General features: G+C 47.3%; 1 protein-coding gene across 1 annotated transcript in view; it reads right to left on the reverse strand.

The window, feature by feature from the left end:
• PLXNA4 (plexin A4) overlaps positions 1 to 16,661 on the reverse strand; it is a 474,394-nt gene that overhangs the window by 404,575 nt on the left and 53,158 nt on the right. The window lies entirely within an intron of this gene.

Here is a 16,661-nt window from a genome sequence, read left to right on the forward strand (position 1 = left end):
TGCAGTTCATTGTCCCAGCCCAGCTTTAGCCCAGGCACTCCCACCCTGCTTGTTTTTCTCTCTCCAGCCCACGGGGTTTGTGCTCCTGGGCTGGGATTTGGCTCATTTGTCCTTGGTGCCCAGCTGGAGCAGGAATTGTTTTGTCTCCCTGCTCTGTGCACAGAGCTCACCATCCCATAATATGAAGCCCAGACCCACACACTAAAGCAGCACAGAATGTGAAAAATAGAAAAGCTTAAACCTGAGGCATCAGTGCAGCAAAACTCACCTGTGAGTGTCAGATGTGTGATCCCAAGCAGATCCCAGGCTCCTCAGCCCCTCCTAACTCCCTGAACTGGCTGGCAGTGCCCCTGCTCTCTGCAGGTGCCAGAAATCCTGCAGGCTTCCTTTCCCTTTTAAGCAAGACTAAAGGTTTTTCCCTCAGCTTTTAGCAGTTTAGGGAGAGTTTGTGGTGGCATCAAAAGGAATCCATGGATTAGAGGGTGCTGATGTGCCAGGTCTGTTCCAGCCCTGTTTTCCCCCTAAACCACCTGAGTTGAAGTTGCAGCCCAGTGTCCCTACTCTTGAGCCACCTCCTGTATATCCTTTGCCATCTCCAGATACCTGGCCCAGGTAAGAGACCCTGTCCTTCACAGAAGAGGCTAAATTCCACCTGCAGTGGAATGAAGAAAACATGAAGGACCAAAAGAAATGCCCCCATCTGAAGATGTTAATCAGATTTCCAGCAGGAAAACCCTGCATAAAATAACCCTGCACTGAGCTTTTCTATTATCATAATGTTGGAGCACCTCATGACCACCAACTGTTGATGAGACCCCTATCAAAGCAGAGAAACACCATTACTGTCACTTACAGCCAGCGAACAGAGAAATAAGGGATGTTCACATCTGAACAAGTTGTCCTTAGCTCTCCTAAGCTCTAATGGAGAGAAAAAGAACCTTTTTGGACATAATTCACCTGCCCTGCTTAAGGCAGTTTCATTCTCTTGCAGAATGAGATGAGCTGTGTGCTGAAAGGTCTGATTTCTCCTTGGAGTGGGAAGAAAGCTGGCAGAACTTCCTGGGAATGGAGATTTCCCCATTTAATGAGCTGAAACCCCACTCTCCAAAAGCTAGGTCCATAAAAGTCAGTAGCAAAGCAGGAAGTGAGTTCAGGATTCTTATATTTTAGTCTGATCAAACTGTAGATGGACATCAAAGGTGAATAGAGCCAAAGGGTCACCCCATGAGTAAAATATTGTGGGGGCTTGAAGGCAGCTCCTTATGAGTAAGGAACAGAGGGGATGGAGGAGGGAGAACTGGAATATCCTAAAAAGCAAGTTAAAAGGACATTGAGGCAAGGTGATTAGTGGAAGAAAGGGGATGGATGACAGAACAGCAGAGCTGGGGGTCACACTCATAAAACACTGCAGATGTGAGGATGATCCAGAGGGAGCACACACTGACTGTCCCACTGAATATATATGGGAAAAACCTTGCTGAGACACCATCCACAGTCCAGATATTGTAAAGGAGGAACTCAGTCCTGCCCCAAACATCATCTTCCCACCCTGCTCTTAATTTGAATAATTTGCAGGATAAACAGGGAGACAGACAAGCCTGTGATCATCCAGAGATCACCCAGGGAACATAAATGGGAGCAGATCCCACCCCAGCCTGAAACCCTGAGAGGGAACTTTTGGGGAGTTTGGCTCCAATTCCAAATTTTGCAGCTTATTTTTTATTTGAAAAATAAAAACAGAGAAGTAGATTTGGAAGCCAGGTGACAAGGCTGACCTGCAGGGAGGAACTGCAAGGTGGCCACCAGCACCTTTCCATCAGGAGAGTGAAAACAAGAAAAAGCAAGAGCAATCAAAGAGCAGTTAATGAAATCACCTGCCACAGAGAATTGACAAAACATAGAAAATAAGTCACTGCAGAGTCTGCCAGAGCATCCCTGGCATGGACAAGGGGATATATTTAATGCCAGTGATCTCATCTTTCCTAGCAGGGAGGAGAAGGGCAGCACTGCCATGGCAATGTCAGGGAGGGCTTGCAGAGGGAAGAGCCTGAGATTTCCTTAACAGGGAAGGAAGCAGCACAGAGGCTCCACCACTGGGGCAGGGGCTGCAAAGTGAGCAAGGTGAAAACCCCAGGAGAATAAAAACCCCAAAGAATATCAATGTTGGTTAACAATAAATGACAGAATCTGTGTAATGACTGTGGGGGTGTTCAGCTCCTGTTGCCACGTCCCAGCCTGGGACTGCTCTGAGCTTTTCTGGAGGGGTTGAGCTCAGATCTCCCTTGCCAGGTACCGTGCTTCAAGCTAAAGATTAATCCTTATTTAACAGAAGGGCATAAAACACCTTGGTGAGCAGCCCTGCACCTGCACTCCCACCCATTGTGCTGACAATTTGTTAAAGCAGAGCATTGGAATATTAATTACAACAGATCTTCCAATCTCCTGCCCTCCATCTCTCTGCCAGTCCCCTATGAAGAACCAGATTCCTCTAAAAATAAGTTAAGAGGTTGGCTTAAAAATCATGAATTAACACTCAGTGCTCAGCTTTAGCTTGCTATTATAGTAACTGTCAGTGTCAGGATGTGTTTGGGATTGTATTTATGTTATATTTACCTGCATCCCTTCAGCCCCCTCCCCTCAAAACAAGAATATCCCAGTCGTGTGCCCCAAAGCCAAAGCCACATCTTACACCTCTACATGAACAGATGGAATACACCAGGGCAGTCCTGCACTGCTCACCATCTTAAAATATATTCTTTTCCTGCTCTATTATGATAATTTATTTCACTACTGGGGCTCCCAGGTGAGTTCAATCCTCCAGCTTCCAAGCAGACAAAAATGCTAACCCGGCAGAAGAAGTTTAACAAAGAGACTAAAGGCAGCAGTCTCATAAGATCTCCCACCTCTCCACATATTGCAGACTGAGACAGACGTGCAAGGAAAACAGACATACAAATTTGCAAACATTTTCTTTTTTTTTTTTCCCTCTCTCTCTCCATTAATAGAAAAATTAGCTAAAAATTCAGAATTTAGGTGGGATTTGGGGAATTAATTTACATCATTGCAGGGGGAGAAGGGGCTTGAAAGCATCAAAACATTTTGACTTTTCCAACTCCTGGTAGAAATATCTGTGAGAGGAGAACTAATTAAATAAAAATAAAAAAGAAAGGAGGGGAAGGGAGGGGAGGAGGTCAAATAACCATAAGTGGTTGTTTCATAGACCATACAACTTTCACAGCTTGTTTGTTTTATTGAAAGGGAGAGGAGGGAGAAGCAATCAGTTTTGATTTGGCACGGGGCTGCCTTTGGGTTGGGTTTATTTATTTCTTGTAAAATGTTGCTCTTTTCCACGAGAAAACAGCAAAACTACTTGTTCACATTGTAAGAGACACTCCAAGCTAACAGGGTGCCAGGGTCCCACCTCTTCCCAGAGCACAGGTGCTGTCTGAAGGGCAGGAGAAGTGTCCTTGTCACTCAGGTTCCCTCTCTGTCCTCAACACCTTCCCTTAGACCCCGAGGAGATCAATCAGAGGCACAGGAAACCCGAGAAAAACCCACAGAAATCTGTGAGCAGTGGGGGGGGAGAAGATCAAAGTGCCTGTGCAGTGTGAAACCACATCCACCCCAGCAGATATCACAAGCCATAAACTCCCCCTGGTAACCCAGCCCTGATCAGCCACATGACAGACACAGGGAGATGTGCACAGTGCCAGTGGTGGTGTTTAATTAGATTTCATCAGGAGGGGTCCTGAAAAATGCATAGGATGAGTTCTGCTAGTCTCAGTGATAACCTTTTTCCTCTGACATCACTGGAATTTATTGCCAGCTTCAGTTTAATAATAAAATTGCCAGAAGTCAGGAGGATGACTCCAGAGCTCATCCACAAGGATCCCAGCAGGGTGGGATGCCAGCACAGCTGGCAGGAGAGGCAGAGGTTTGCACTGCCACAGATGGAGTGTGCTGGGCTCCTCTGCCAATGCACCACACCAGCTGCAGAAACAACCCTCAGCAGAGCTTCCCAAAGCCACCAGAACCCCCCAGGAGTTGCTGCTTTGTTATCCAGAGTGACCCAGCCCTGGGGATCACCAGCAGAACACGTTCAGCACGACAGAGTGCAACCAGAGTTGAAACCCACAGAGGACTTGCTCCCAACTTTCCTCTCCAGACTTTATTGTATTTGCAAGGTGAGGCAGGAAGGAATGATAAATCTGACTCCATGCTCTCAGAAGGCTGATTTATTATTTTATGATGCTATATTAAAGAATGCTATACTATACTATACTAAAGAATAGAGAAAGGATACTTACAGAAAACTAAAAGATAATAATGAAAACTTGTGACTCCTCCAGAGCCCAAACACAGCTTGGCCCTGATTGGCCAAAGAGTGAAAACAATTCACATGAAACCAATGAAACATTCACCTGTTGGATAAACAATCTCCAACCACATTCCAAAGCAGCAAAACACAGGAGAAGCAAATCAGATAACAATGGTTTCCTTTTCTCTGAGGTTTCTCAGCTTCCCAGGAGAACAAATCCTGGCTAGGGGATTTTTCCAGAAAATATGACAGTGACACAGACTTTGCTTCTCTTGGCACCCCCTGGGGTCCCAAACCATCTCTCTTTAGAGCCTTGGAGTGTTCCACTGGGTTCCAGCACACACTTCCAGGCTGGCTGCTGCAAGGGGGATCCCAGCTTGGTGCTTACTGGGTGAAAGCTCTCAAGGGTGATGTTCCATGGGATTAAGGGGTATCTCCTCAAACACAGTCCTGCCATCTCTAGTCAAGTGTGGACAGCAACCCAGCTGGCAAACCTTTATTTGGGGAGGAGGGTTTTGAATATCACTCCAACTCTATAATTCAATGCCACTTTTAGTTTAGAGGAAGAAAGACCATCCTTGGTGTCGTAGTGACATTGGCCAGGATGAAGAAATCCAAGAAATTAGAGTCAAATCATGAGAAAAAAGTCATTGACATCAACCTAGATTTGACACCACCAGGTTACAGTCAGGTCTATAGGTTTAACTGCTGCTGTCACAGCCAGGAAGATTCTTTTGGGTCACCCTGGGTACAGCATCCCAGGGGGACCTGGCAAATCTCATCTTTGATGAACTGCCCTGGTCTGGCCTTCAGTCCATATTTCTACACCCCTCACCCAGCAATCAAAGCCCTCCTAATTCCAAAAAGGGCCAGGAACCTGCAGCTCTTCCATATGGCTTCATTTAGGAGAGGTGGGAGGTCACCAACAAGGTTTGGGAGGTTAAAGGAAAAAAAGCCCAAAGCAAAACAAAAAGACAAGTGTCAGAACAAGCAGGAGCAGATCCCTGAATCCCACAGAGCACCACACATCTTCACTCCCACAGACACCAGCTGGGCTGGGGCCTCCAGAAACCAGCTCAACACAGCAGCCCAACCACCAGCAATCCATCAAACTTGCCTCCAAAAACCAGCACAACTCCTCACACACCAGCCCAACAACCAACAGGTTTTTGCCTCCAAAAACCAGCACAACTCCTCACAGACAAGCAATCCATCAAGGCTTGCCTCCAAACACCAGCACAACTCCTCACACACCAGCCCAACAACCAACAACCCATCAAGGCTTGCCTCCAAACACCAGCCCAACTACCAGCAAGCCATCAAAACTTGCCTACAAAAACCTGCACAACTCCTCACACACCAGCCCAACAACCAGCAATAAATCCATCAAAGCCTGAGTTCTCTCCAGCCAGGCTGCCACCACAGAACAGGACATGACAGAACCCAAGGATCATTAAACCAAAATGAAAGAAACATGAGGGGAAGGGCTCAAGTTGGAAAGGAGCAAGGGGGATTTTATTTTATTTTATTCCTGATTTTGTTCCTCAAGCCCCACCAGGAGCATTCACAACTCCTGGATGTGCTGGTGGCACCAAAGTTCCCTCTCAGGGGTTCACAACCTCTGCACTGATCAGGACATGGGGTGTGTGCAGGGGAGATGTGGAGAGAGATCTTCAAACCATCCCCAGCCCAACGCTGTTTACCCTAACAAAGAGAGGCACATTCCTTTTTGCCTTGTAATTAAAAGCTGGCCCGTAAATCAAACCTCTGGTTCCTACACTTCGTTGTAATTTGAGGGAAAAGCTCTTTTTCCAAGCTGTGGTCCCTTCTCCAGCTCCAGCACAACTAATTACACTATTTTGTTTGCTGTGAACTCGCCCTGCCTTTGCCAGGCCAGGAGTTGGACTCTGATCACCACCACAAATGCCTAATTATGGGTCACAAACCAAACAAAGCCTCCCCCAGCTTAAACATCAGCAGAAAGGAGGAGAAAATTACTGTTAAATGCACATTCCCCTTTACTTCCTCGAGGGTATCCCACAGCTGGTTTTCAATTAGAGGGTTCCTAGAGGTGGGCTGGGAGAGCTGCTTAAGGCAAATTGTTTTCATAGTGCAATAGTCAGAGAACAAAACCTGCAAGGCACGTGTTTACTTGAGAGATTTTTTTTTGCATTCATACACATATTTGCACAAAATGTATTTCAGAATTATGCATCTGTGGCTATTCTGTTTTCAGCCCCTCCAGCCCTGCTGCCTGCACTGCAGTGATTTCCAGCACCTGGGAGAAGGTGTCAGCCCAGAGTGCAGCAACCACCTGCAGGAAATAGCCCAGCTGAGACTCAGCAAAGCAGAGTCAACGTGAAGAGTGGGAGACACGAAATTTCTGTGCAAAACATTCCCCACAGGCACAATGGGATCCTGTAGAGAGCTTCAGAGAACCACAGGATATTCCTCAGTTGGAATGATCTACAAAGATCATCCAGCCCTGCTCAAGACACCCTAAAATCCCACCCTGTGCATCCCTGAGAGCATTGTCCAGTGGCTCCTGGAGCTCTGGCATGAGCCTGGGGAATGTGGCCATTCCCTGGGGAGCCTGTTCAGTGCCCACCACCCTCTGGGGGAAGAACTTTTCCCTGATCTCCAGCTTAAACCTTCCCTGACACAGCTCCAGATGTTCCTCTGGGTCCTGTCCCTGGTCACAGAGAGAGGAGATCAGTCTCTGCCCCTCAGAAGGAAGATGCAGACTGCAATGAGGTCTCCCTCAGACTCCTCCTCTCCGTGCTGAGCAAAACCAAATTACCTGAGACACTCCTCAAATGGCTTTTCCCCATCTTCATTGCCCTCCTTTGGACACTAATGGCTTTACAATCATCTTTCTTATACCGTGGCACCCAAAATTGCACATAGAACTCAGAGTGGGAGCAAGGCAGGACAACCCCCTCCCTCCAACCACCCAGCAAAGCTGTGCCTGATGCCCTCCAGGGCATGGCTGGTCCATATTCCACTTGCCATTGAGCAGGAGATGAGGGGTTTGGAACACAAACCCTGAGAGGAGCCCCTGAGGGAGCTGGGGGTGCTCAGCCTGCAGCAAAGGAGACTCAGGGCTGCCCCCATCCCTCTCTGCACTCCTGAGAGGTGCCTGTGCCCAGCTGGGCTGGGCTCTGTCCCCAGCAGCACTGACACACCCAGAGCACACAGCCCCGAGCTGTGCCAGGGGAAATTCAGGCTGGAGAGCAGGAAAAAGCTTTTCCAGCAAGGGGGATAAAGTTCTGGCATGGCTGCCCGGGGAGGGGGTGCAGTCCCCACCCCTGGGGGTGTTTGACCAGCCTGGATGTGGCACTGGGTGCCAGGCTCTGGCTGAGCCCTTGGGGCTGGCCTGGACTCCCTGGCCTTGAAGGTCTCTCCCAACCCAGGGGTTCTGTGATTCTGTGAATCTGAACCTGGATCTCACTGTCAAGGTTCACATCCCCAACAGTGCCCAGTCCTCTCCTCTGTCCATCCCTTCCTAAGGACAGGAGCTGTCAGACTGTGCTGTCTGCATTCCCCCCATCAGCAGCTGAGGCAGAGATCAGACATCTGGCCAGAGGGAGAGGGAGGAGCTGATTTTGGGCACAGCTACAGCAGCAGGGTGGTGGGGAGGATGGAGTGGAGGACAGTGAAAAACAAGCAGCCAAGGACCACTGATCAGCATCCAGGCTCATTCTGGGTCTTCTGCAAACAGTTTGTAGAAAGATGGCATTTCAACAAACTACATCCATTTTCTGAAGCTTCAATGCTTTCCTAGCACTAACTACTTAGTGGGGAGTCCAGACAAAAATTAAGACAATGTGAAGAATCACACACAAAAAAATCATCAGGGCCACTTCTTAGAAAGATCTGCTTGCTACAACCAGATGCAAAGTGAAAAGGAGAGATGGATGCACAGCACCTTATCAGGGACTTGCTCTTCTTTCAACTGGCTCCTGATAACATATGGAGCTTAATCAAATATGCAAATGATGTCCTATCTAGAGACAAGGGAAACAGAGAAATAAACCCAGAGACCACGCATGAAAACAAGCCGATAAAATAAGGGAGTGGGGAGAAGGTTTCCTCTTTTTGATAAAATTATTTCAAAAGATTAAATTAAAGCAAAACTAATTAGGAGAACCACACTTAAGCCGACTTCCCTTAAGAAGGGTCAGCAGGCAAGAGGCATTCAAATCAAAGGCAGATGCAAGAGGCACTTCAAGGGCTCCCTGAAAAGTCATTATCCCAGTCAAAAAGGAAGGGGCCAGAGAGGAGGAAGGCATCACAAGAGCCTTTTTGGCTGGGCATCCATCTGGGAATTCACTGGAGTGCATGGAGAGCTCCACAGCCTCTCTGGAGGCTGCAGAGCAGAAGGAGCAGGTGAAGACCACAGCTGATCACCTGATGTCCCAGCCACAGCATTTCCCTGAGAACAAAGGGACAAAGAGAAGCAAATGGACCAGAGGGACATGGGAATGAATTTGTTTTGCCTTGTATCCCACCCCTGCACAATCTCCACTGGCAGGACAGCCATGCCAGGCTCCACAGCCTGAACACCCCACAGATCTGCTGACACCATACAGAACATCACCTGCCACCACCACAGGGCAGGTGACACAGCCAGCTGTCCCCCAGGAGGCTGCAGGACCCATGGATTCCAGCAAGGAACAGGCAGCAGGATGTTGTTACCTGTCCCCTCCCATTTGGTTTTGTCACTAACATCCCCCTGCCTGCTCATCCTCAGCCCTCTGAAGGGAAACCCAGCTCTGCAGAGCTGTCAAATGCAGGCTGCATTTAAAGGAAGGGTTTGAAGAGATGAAGGCACAGCCTGCTGCCTTCCCTGCTGCAGTGGGCTCACTGGAGCCTGCTCTTTCTCCTGGAGCTGGGAGCAAAAACACAGTGCAGAACTGCTGGTGTAGAATTTGGAGGGATTAGACAGTTATTTGCAAATCTCACTGCATGATCACAAGATTCCATCTCTGACAAGACTCTGAGTCACAGCTAAACCAGAACATCCAAAAAAAAAAAAAAAAAAAAAAAGAGCAGCACTCAACACATGTAGGAAAAGCACCCAGTGAAAGCACAGCTCAGCCAGCACAGAGATTGCTGAGTAGTCAGAAAGCAGAGAGGGGTATTCGAAGGAGAGACGTGGAAAATTAATTGCTCTCTGCCAAAAAGGAGGCTCCAGTTCTTCCCAGGAACAGCAGCCTTCATGTCACAGGGGGAAAAAAAAAAAAAAAAAGGAGTTTTCCTCCTGCAGTTAGGCACTGCAACAAGCTGCAGTGTGAGACGGGGAGAAGTTGTCGCTGGAAGTCTCAGAGTAATGGAAATGAGGGAAATGAGGGATGTGAGAGGCAAAGCAGCTACCTGCAGTGATGAAACCCTCAGTGGGTGTTTCAAACAAGTGCTGGCTGCACCAGTTCAGGGCCTGGACAGAGCCCCTCTGGTGTGGGTTTAGGGCAGAAAAAGGATCACAGGGTAACCCAGGCTGGAAGGGACTCACAGGGTCTCTAACCCAACCTCCTGCTCAAAGCAGGTTCTCCTGGGAGATCAGACCAGGTTGTTCTGTCCCTTCTGGCCTTGAAAGTCTCCAAGAACAGGAACTGCTTCTTCAAGGTCCTCATGGACAAAAAGCTTTTCCTTGTGTCAAATTGGTATTTTCTCATGCCTGCTGTTCCACATCCTCTCCTCCCTCACCAACACGAAGACTCTGTCTCCAGTTCCTCAATGACCTCCCTCTTGGCATGGGAATGCTGTAACCTGGTCCCTCCACATTTTCTCATCCAAGCCTGAATAAGCTCATTTCTCTCATCCCCTCCTCTCAGGGCAGGTTCTCCAGCTCTGGCCAAACTCTCGACCCTTTCCTGAGCTTGTTCTGATTGTCAACAAAGCTTTTGCTCTGAGTAGCCAAAAACTGGGTGCAGTATCTGGATGTAGCCTGGCAATTGAGCCCAAGGTGATCACCTTCCCTCCATCTACTGGCACAGATATTTGCATACCCTGCATCTCTGATTTCACCCATGGAAGCAGAGTCCATTCACGTTTAGGTGATGTTTGAGGACTTTATGATCACTAGACAATGATTACTACATGACCCAGGAGAAATTGTGCCACTGCCCAATGTCCACATTGATTCCTGTGGAAATCCAGAGCACCACTGGGAATATTTCTCTGTCTGCTCTGGGGTGCCCTGACCCCCAGGGGAGCACTGACTTTGACCCTCATCCATGGAGAAAGTTTCCTAGACTTCAAGATGGACTGAAATCCACAAAAGTGTGAAATAGATTATACAGAGTAGGGTAGGTGTGTCACTGGGTGAGAAATTGAGGGTTTGGGGTTTTTAGTGTGTTGTGGATGGAAGCAAGATGGAGGGCACAGGGTGCCATCCTGGGTTTCCTCTCCATGCTTCTTCTTCCTCCTTCTCCATGGTTTGGGTGGCATTTTGTAATTGGGCAGAAAAGTCCCCATTGCAGCTCTGTGGGATCAGTTATTGGGTTAAAAGGGGAAATAATCCAGGTGTCAGCTCTTAATTGGATAGTTTAGTCTTAAAAGACCTTGTCACAAGGGATTGTTGGTCATTCTGTGCCTTCTAATGAAAAGCTGCTCAACTCCCAGTAGTGAGACTGTTTTACTGGTAAGAAATAATAAACACCTGAGTCTGAACATGAACTTCCATCTCAAGTGCCTTCAATCCACACCCAGAGAAACCAATAACTTCCCACCACCCCTTTCACCCAACACGAGTGCCAAGTTCACCACAGCTACCAAAACCACAACTTTGAGTGCTTCAGCCAGAAAAATTAACTGATTTCCAGTCATCTAAGCTGGCAACAACTTCTCAAAGAGGGGCTGCACATCAAGGTAGAACACAGACAACTACAAACATCAAATTCTGACAGGAACCAGCATCACTCCATCACTAGTCAGTGAAGCACCTGGACTCCTGCTGGCTCAGGAAGCTGTGAGGAGAGGCCTGGGTGAACCAGCCCTCTTGCAGAAACCATCTTCCCAGCAGGAGCCAGAGCCTCTCCAGTATGTTTTCAGAGCAGTCAAGTCCACCTGCCAAACAGCTGGGGGAAAAAAATAAAACTCAGAAGATCCCCAAGTCTTTAAAGGCAGCAGAGGGAAGGAGAAAAGGGAGCAGAGATTCCCTGCTGGCATTCACACAGAGCTGTCAGCTGCAGAATTCCCTCCAGGGAGTATCAAAACTGAGCAGAGCTTTTTGTTTTGTGTGTACTCAGAATCCCCCTGGCCTGGAGGAGCAGTGGGGGTCTCTGGCTGTGCCTGCAGCTACCACCAGACTGACATTCCCTGCATGGCAATCCCAGAGCTGCCCCCTCCTCAGATAGGGCATAAATCCCAACCCCCTGGCTGGAACTGGGACACCAATTCCATGGCCAGGGACACCTTCCATTCCACCAGGTTGCTCCAAGCCCCATCCAACTCTCAGAACCCAGGACATTGCTCTGGCTGCCCTGGGTGATTCCAGACCCTGGCAGGGGGGTCAGAGACCTTGGCATGGAGTCAAAACCACCTGTGCCTTTGATTTTAGCCCATGGAAACAATTCCCAACTTTGTGTGAGGAGTTACAAGCCACAAGAGTTTGAGTAGAATGACAGTGAATTTGTCACAGGGTGAAAAAGTAGAATTTTGGGGATTTAGAATGGGGGTTCAAGAGGCAAGATGGAGGAATCTGGGCATGTCCTGTCCTTCTTCTTCTTGTCCTCCATCTTCTGCTGTGATGGTGGCACTTCTGGATTGGTTTAGAGCAGAGACAGACTGTCTAACACAGGTGATAGGTATTGGGAAATGATTGTAAATAAAGTACACGTGGTTCTTAGTATAAAAAGCCAGCACCAGCCCAAGGGCAGGGACTGTGCCACAACCCGACCTGCTGGACAGATCTCAGCAGGGCAGAGAAAGAATGGAACAGATAAGAGAAAATAAACAACCTTGAAAAGCAGAGCCAAGGAATCCTGTCTTCTTCTTCAGTCTCAGGACTGGGAAAAAGAGACTTTCCAACACCTCGGGGTCATCTCTACCCCAGAGACCTCATCATCCAACCTGGCCTTGAACACTTCCAGTCACAGCTTAGCACTTCCCAACACCACTGTGAGGGGCCAGAATGAGAATTGCAAATCCCAGCTCCCACATTTTAAATTCTCCCTGTGGTGCTTCCTCTCTGGATCCAGGGAAAGCAGGGTCCCAAGGGCTCAGGGTTATCCAGAGGGTGGATAACCCATGGAACTGGGCAATACTGAGGATGTTCTAAAAAGAGCTGATACCTGGTGGGAACTGCTGGCCAGATTTCAGAGCTGTTGGGTCCAAATGAAAACCTTCACCCAACACGTTATTCTACATCTAAAAACCCTTCAAAGACCACAAACTGATTTGATTTGATGAAAAATTAAATACAGCCCACAGAGTGAAAGTGTTGGTTTTTAAGTTAAAGTTCTCTCTCTGTAAGGAATTCAGCATAGAAAAGGCTTTGAGTGAAATATTTGGATGGAATAAAAAGAAACCAAACAATTTCTTCCAGGGAAGCTTCAAATAAATGAAAATTTCCACTACTCCATTATCAAATAAACATTTCAAAATAGACCAGATTCTTTTTTTGTTTTTTTTTTTTTTTGTGAGAAATGCAATTCCTGGGGCTGCTCCCAGGCTGACATTTTTGTAAGCTCAACTCTCCCTTTACACCTGCACCAACCACACAGAATTATTGCAGGCAAGCTGTATTTCTTTGACTGGAAATGATCTGTACAGAAGCAGTGACCCATAAATTAAGTGCCTGGGGAGGGAATACAAGGAATATGGAATATTGCTACATTCCCTTAGTGATGCCAGGTATTAGTGGCACCAGGAAAGAAACCCAAGCCAAGCCCATGGGTACATCCCTGCTTTTCTCCTGCCACTGAAGAGCTGGGTGTGAACGAGAGAGTGAGCAAAGGAAAAATCAAAAGCCAGGGAATTTTGGCACCTGGCTGTTTCACAGCAAAGTGGTTTGTAGGGAGAACATCCCCAGGAATAGCTCCTGTGCTGTTTGCAGGGAGACAAACCAGACATTTAAACTCAAGTTTCTTTTTGCATCTCCTGGAAGAAATCACTAAAAACTCTCAGGGTTGCCAACTACATTTCAGCCACGGGTTTTGCCTGAAGCCTTCCCCAGGGGGGATGCAGAGGGGTTTGCAGCCAAGGAAGCCCATCAGGATCCCTGGATTGCACTAAACTGTGGGAACACTCAGCACCCAAGTGGTACAGACACATGGGAACACCATGAGACAGCCAGCACAGGAGGAAATCAGACACTGGGTGCTAACCAAAGCACATCAAGATTGAACATTTCTCATTAAACAATGCCACGAGTGGTCAGGAGCTGGTTTTCCATCCCACCTGATCTGTTGAATTAAGCTGTTTGATCACACACCTCACAGCCCTTAACACATTCATTTTCTCCAGCACTCTTTGAGCAAGGAAAACATTCCCTGCCATTTGCTGCAGAGAAAACGAGACATGGAGACACAGCAGAAGTTCCTGGCAGAGCAAAGGACTGAACTTCTCCTCCCTGGGCCATCCTTCTCCATCCTGAAGAAGCCACAAACCCCATGAAACCTTTAATGTAGGGACAGTGGTTTTTATATGGACAGGGAGAATTTTTCCTTTTCCACAGCTCTTCATTTTTCTCCTATTTATTTCTTCATTCTGCAGGGCTGGGCTGTGTCACATTCACATTCTCTGGAAAAATCCCTTCACCCAGGATTTTTCTCCTGGGAAGCTGAGAAGCCTCAGAGAAAAAGGAAAACAGTTCTTATCTCATTTGCTTCTCCTGTGTTTTGCTGCTTTGGAATGTGTTTGGAGATTGTTTAATTGGATTCTGGTGTGGGTTGTTTTGACTCTTTGGACAATCAGAGCCAAGCTGTGTTGGGTCTCTGCAGAGAGTCAGGAGTTTTCATCTTTTTAGCATTGTGTAAGTATCCTTTCTGTATTCTTTAGTATAGTTTAGGACTCTTTAATATAATATAGTCTCATAAAATAATAAATTACCCTTCTGGGAGCATGGAGTCAGATCATTCCCTCCTTCATCTGGGAGCCCCACAAATACAATAGGGCTGTGCCGTGGACAAGGCAGCAGAATTGGAGGGAATATTTCTCCAGCACATTATTCTGTGCCTTCCTGATGGACTGCACAGGGAGCTCTGTGCCTGAGCAGGGGTTGCAAAATGTATTTTGCCTGGGGCAGTGAAATAGCTGGGGCCAAGCGTGTCATTCGGTTTCACTCACACTTTCCCTACCCTATCTCTATCTTGGTTTTTCCTTTTCTTTCCCTCTTTGTTGTCTTGGTTACATGGGCAGACTCCTGATCCTCTGCTAGTATTCATTTTAATGATATGTTCCTGTGAAGCACAATATTTTCCTTCAGTTGTGTGTGCCACTGGATAAATTCCTTTGACACATGTGACATTTGTATATCAACTAGCAGATATTGCTTTATGACTGTGGGTATTTTGCAGAGCATTCATGGATCACATAAATCAAAATCTGATACACAGTCTGCCACTTTCATACATAAAAAAAAAAAAAATCCACACAGAGAGGAAAATACTTAAACTGCAGGGAAAAAAAAGCAGCAAAGTTTCTCCAAAACCACCTTGTAATGACTTGCAGCGAGTCTTCCAAGCACAGAATAAATCCTGCTGTCTTGGGGATAATCTCAGAACTCCTCTTTCATGCCATCCCAAATATTCCACTGCAGCTTGACCGAGGAGCTGCACTGCACCAGGAGAAGCAGCAGAGTGTGACACACCTGGTAGGACCCAACAGCACCAAAAGAAAAGAAAAAAAAAAAAAAGAAAAAGAAATCCCAGCTCCTGGGATTTGTCCAGGAGTTTCATCTAATCCTAGAAGGCTTACTCCAATTTACCAGTGTTTTTGAAGAGAAAACAAACTTCATGCTGAAATAATGGATTATGCTGGAGCTGCAATCCCAGTGCAGCATTTTCCTGGCAGCACCTGATCAATGAGCCAAGGTGGAAACCAAAGCATCCAAAGGCCCATGGCAGGGGTCAAGGAGCATCAGGGGAAAGTCCTGAGTGCCAGACCACCCAGAGGAGGTGACAGGTTGCTGTCCCAGGGTCAGACAGCCTCGAGAGCACTGGAGGGGGACAATGTGAGGAGCAGAGTCAGGGGTTGGAGAAGACACAGCAAGGATTGGGCTGGATAGAAAGGTTTCCAGGAGTCTGGATCAACTGGTCCAAAACAATCACACGTGGTTAGGGGAGCCTCATTTTGCTTTGTGTTCTGCCTCTTTGGAGGAAATTCATTCACCTGAGCAAATCTCAGCCCAAGGCTCCTACCCTGCTCCAACTCACCCAAAGTGAGAACTGCCACAAGTTGAATATCCAGCATGGTAGGAAAAAGGGAATAAAATGAAGCTTTCTCAAGTTACATCAGCCACTTCTGCTCTCCTCTCCTCATTCTTTACCCTATAAGGCTGTCCCTGCTCCCTACCACACTCCATAAAGCACAGAAAGCTTTCTCTCCTTTTTTCCCCTATTAAAAGGGAATCAGATCTTGGACTCTGCAGTGCGACCTGCAAAGGCAAAGACAGAGCTGTGGCTGAGTTTTCTTCTCCTGAAGCCAAAAAAAACCCCAACCGAAAGCTTGTGAGTGCAGGGAGAGCAGTCATTAAGAGTTTAGGTCTTTTTGATATTTACCATTCAGATCTCAGCTGCCCCATTTCCCTCCCTCCAAGAGACTGACTGGAGAACTGAACAGTTTATTATGATATCACACATGACAGGGAAGCAAGAGCTAATTAGCCAGGGGAGGAGATTATTTTTATTATGACCATTTTAAAAACAATTTGGCTCCTTTTCACATGCCTGAATAAAAAAAAAAATACCATATTTTCTTTTCAAAAGCATGAGCAGCCTTTCCTCTGCTTCGAGCAAAGCCAGAGACATTTGCCAGGGGCAGGATCCCATTCCTCCCTCAGCATGGGGGAAATGCCATCTGAATTTACAGCCCAGATTTGCTTTTCAAGTGAAGAAGCAGGTAGAGGAATAAAACCAGAGATTCCCAACTATCCTTAAGCATCTGTGAGCAAACAACTCCCTTCACTCCCCACAAGCCACAGTGGGTCACCTTTTCACAGCACTTTATTTGCCCCAGCTTGAAGGTCTTTGCTTGCAAAAGGGATTTAAAGAGAAACAACATCCTGAAACATCACCAGGCTCTGCCCAACCTCCCTTCCCAGTTTCTCCTCCATCTCCATGACCAAGCCACCATCTCCTTGCACAGGCAATGTCTTACCACACCCCTGGGCTGAACATTC

The sequence above is a fragment of the Haemorhous mexicanus genome, chromosome 5 (assembly GCF_027477595.1).
Source record: "Haemorhous mexicanus isolate bHaeMex1 chromosome 5, bHaeMex1.pri, whole genome shotgun sequence".
Classification (NCBI taxonomy): Eukaryota; Metazoa; Chordata; class Aves; order Passeriformes; family Fringillidae; genus Haemorhous; species Haemorhous mexicanus.